This window comes from Cryptotermes secundus, unplaced genomic scaffold (assembly GCF_002891405.2).
Source record: "Cryptotermes secundus unplaced genomic scaffold, Csec_1.0 scaffold245, whole genome shotgun sequence".
In the NCBI taxonomy this organism is placed as follows: domain Eukaryota; kingdom Metazoa; phylum Arthropoda; class Insecta; order Blattodea; family Kalotermitidae; genus Cryptotermes; species Cryptotermes secundus.
Genome location: NW_019736398.1, coordinates 1,913,581 through 1,916,919, shown reverse-complemented (window position 1 = coordinate 1,916,919; position 3,339 = coordinate 1,913,581).

Below are 3,339 nucleotides of genomic sequence, written 5' to 3'. Positions count from 1 at the left end.
GGGGGGGGGGGGAACATAGACTGAGGGTGTTTGAGAACGGGCTGTTGAGGAGAATATTTGAACTGAAGAAAGATGAAGTGATAGGAGGTTGGAGAGAACTGCATAATGAGGAGCTTCATAACTTGTACTCTTCATCAAATATAATTAGAATGATCATGTCAAGGAGGATGAGATTGACAGGGCATGTAGCCAAATGGGGCGAGGAGGAATGCGTATACGATATTGGTGGGAAAGCCAGAAGGAAGGAGACCACTAGGAAGACCAAGATGTAGGTGGGGGAACTATATTAAAATGGATCTTAGAGAGAGAGAGGAAGGGATGGCATAGATTGCTTGATCTGGCTCAGGATAGGGACCAGTGGAGGGTTCCTATGAACACGGTAATGAACCTTTGGGTTCCATAAAATGCTGGGAAGTTCTTGAGTAGCTGCACAATCGATGGCTTCTCAAGAAGGGCTCAGCTCCGTGAGTGAGTGAGAGTGAAATAATATAAATGATGTGGTTGTGTTCTGTGATTACTTACATTCTTTTTGGTGTGAGGAGGTGATTGGTCAGCATACAGAGTTCATGATACTGTAGGTAAACAAGACATGTTCCCACAACAAGTGAACTAGAAAAATGAATAGTGGTGTTTTCTCCGCAGTCCATGTGGAAATGTTATAGGCAGGACAGGTCTAGAGTTGAGTTGGAGTCAAATCAGAAGAGATGGAGGTTGGTCTGACATGGCCATAAGCCTGGGAGTTAGTGCAGTGCAATTGAGTACAGCAGAGTGAAAAGTTGGTTGAAGAGTTCAAGAACTACAGTTCAGTTTTCATGAGCTGAGGCTGTTAGAAGCTGGTAGCTGAGGAATGGGGATAGATTGGAACCCGGAATAAGGAGAACATCTTCCGTTGGAAGCTGTTATCATGCAATGGCTGGTGAAGTTACAGCAGACTGAGAAGACTTACTATGTGCTGTCTTGAACAGCAGAGTGTGAATTAGCAATAGTGTTATAATTACTTGTAATTGCCATCTGTAAGTATCCAATAAATCCACTTACCAATCCAAACCTCGTCTATAGTCATACATGTGACAATATATGGGTGTGTTTAGAAATCTATTCTGTATGTTTCTCAGCCTTGGTATGGGCTGCTGGGTGGCTGTGTGACAACTTAACAATACTGAGGGATTCTCTACCTCCACCATGGGTGACAACCTCCAAGCTCGAACTCTACTCTATTCTTGACTGACTCAGCTCAAAGTCAAAGTTATGTTACTTCTGACTGTCAGTTGGCCAATTTATCTTGGTGTCAAGCCCCCATCTGGGGCCCAGGACCTGATTTTTGTTACCATCAGACAGTAGCGGGTTTCTTGATGTGGGGTGCTGTCATTTACAATTGCTGTTGGCCCTCGCCAGTGGAGTCATTGTTGGGTCCAAGTACTGCAGGACCCATGACCATATTTCGATGTCCCTGATTTGACACTCCCTCAACCTGGAGGGCCAAGTCCCTGTATTTATATTGGCCAGGAACAGAGGGGCCCAGTAATATTGCTCCCCCCCCCCCAGAAGTGGGTGGTTCCATTTTTGTCTCCTCCAACTCGCAGGGATATTGTGGAGGTATTCGAACATGACTCAGCTTGAAGTCAAAGTTCCTTTATGACTGGCAGTTTACTGCCTTGACATCAAGCACCTTGACACTGATGACTAGAGATTTTTTTCAGCTGAACCATTGCAGTCATAGTCCTTAAGTAACATCCTCTCTCATGAGACCTTGTTTTGCAGGTGCTGCAATTTTAAGAGGTAGGTATCTACCAGTAATTCCCAGGTGGGAGAAGTGTAAGTCGTTACTGATTTGATCAGTCCCTTATGGAGGGTTATTATAATGTTGGTACTTAAATGCTCACTTCTGAACAGGGAGTAGATTCAATCAAATGTTCTGAAGACTTTGGCTTCAGTCATTTCTATATGCAGTCTCGATGTAATCCTCTTATCGAAGATTACACCAAGATATCTTACATGACTGAGGAAGGGGATATTCCATTTAAAGTAAGATGAGTCCCAGGGTGCCTGAGTTTTATCTTGATTTTTATGTTCCAGTGCTCATACTGGATCTCAATAGCACTGAGAACATAACCCTCTTTGTGGTCTGTTGCATATATACGGATATCAGCAAAGAGATCTCGATAAGACCAGGTGTTTCGGGCATATGATTTATATGTAGACTACATTGAGGGGTAGGGGAGCAGGATGGAACCTTGTGGCACCCCATCTTGTATATTCCATGGTGCAGACATTTCACCTTTGACTGAAACTCTGAGAAAGTAAAGCGGTAATGGGCTTGATTAGAGTGATCGAAAATTTTAATACCAGTAATTTATATGGCAAGCCAATTTGATGTATTGTATCAAAAGCTTTTTCAATATCCAAGAATACAGCAGCCAATGACATGTTACTGTTGAAAGACACAATTTCAAGTTATTACAGCTACTAATAAGAACACGATCGCGCGATCCCGCGAGGTGCGAAACAACCGTAACGCCGAAAATCGGGCAGGACACCACTACACGTCCCCTACTACTTGGTGAGATTAAGTTAGGTTATAACTCTGCATACCCGTCTGCACCTCCCTTCTTTGGAGTAACGCTTATTGAAATTGAGCAATGATAGACATGATAGGTGTGGTTTGATCATACACTTATTTCTACTGACCGCTACTGACTCATCTGTGTTAGGCCGCGTTAATTTCGGTGATATTAACGCATCACATCAGCTGGTATCCATCACAACATGAAATTTCGCCTTGAAATTTGAAGAGTTTACAAATCATTAGTACAGACGAAATTTCTTCTCAGATATTAAAATATTTTCGAAGTGTGAAAAAAAGGAAAAGTTTAAATTTTACAAGTTTTCGATTTCGCGACATTTCAGGATTTAGGTGAATTTCGGAAACGTTATCTGAATTCTCGACAAATTTTAAAGAATTATGTTTTTCGACAAATATATTTTGAAACTCTTTAAAAGTATATGACATATTTAAATGTTCGACAATTTAATTTTTATTTAAGAAATACTCATAATTTATTGAAATTTCCGAAATTCTAAAAACTTGAACAATATTTTTCACTTTCCCCTACGCACAAGTTAGATACCGTAAGTTTGCCGCTGTAGTAATTGAGTAGTAATTTCCATGGATTTTTGTGATAAAGTTTTGGTTTCTGGCAAAGCGTTCTTAGCTTTGCAGGTTTGCCTTGGTTGCAATTGGTCGCGATGTTTCATGCAAAGGTTATGGGATTTTGTATCGTACTGTAGGCGCTGTAGGCCTTGGGTAAGATATTCAAGTGGAGTGGTTTGATTGGCTAA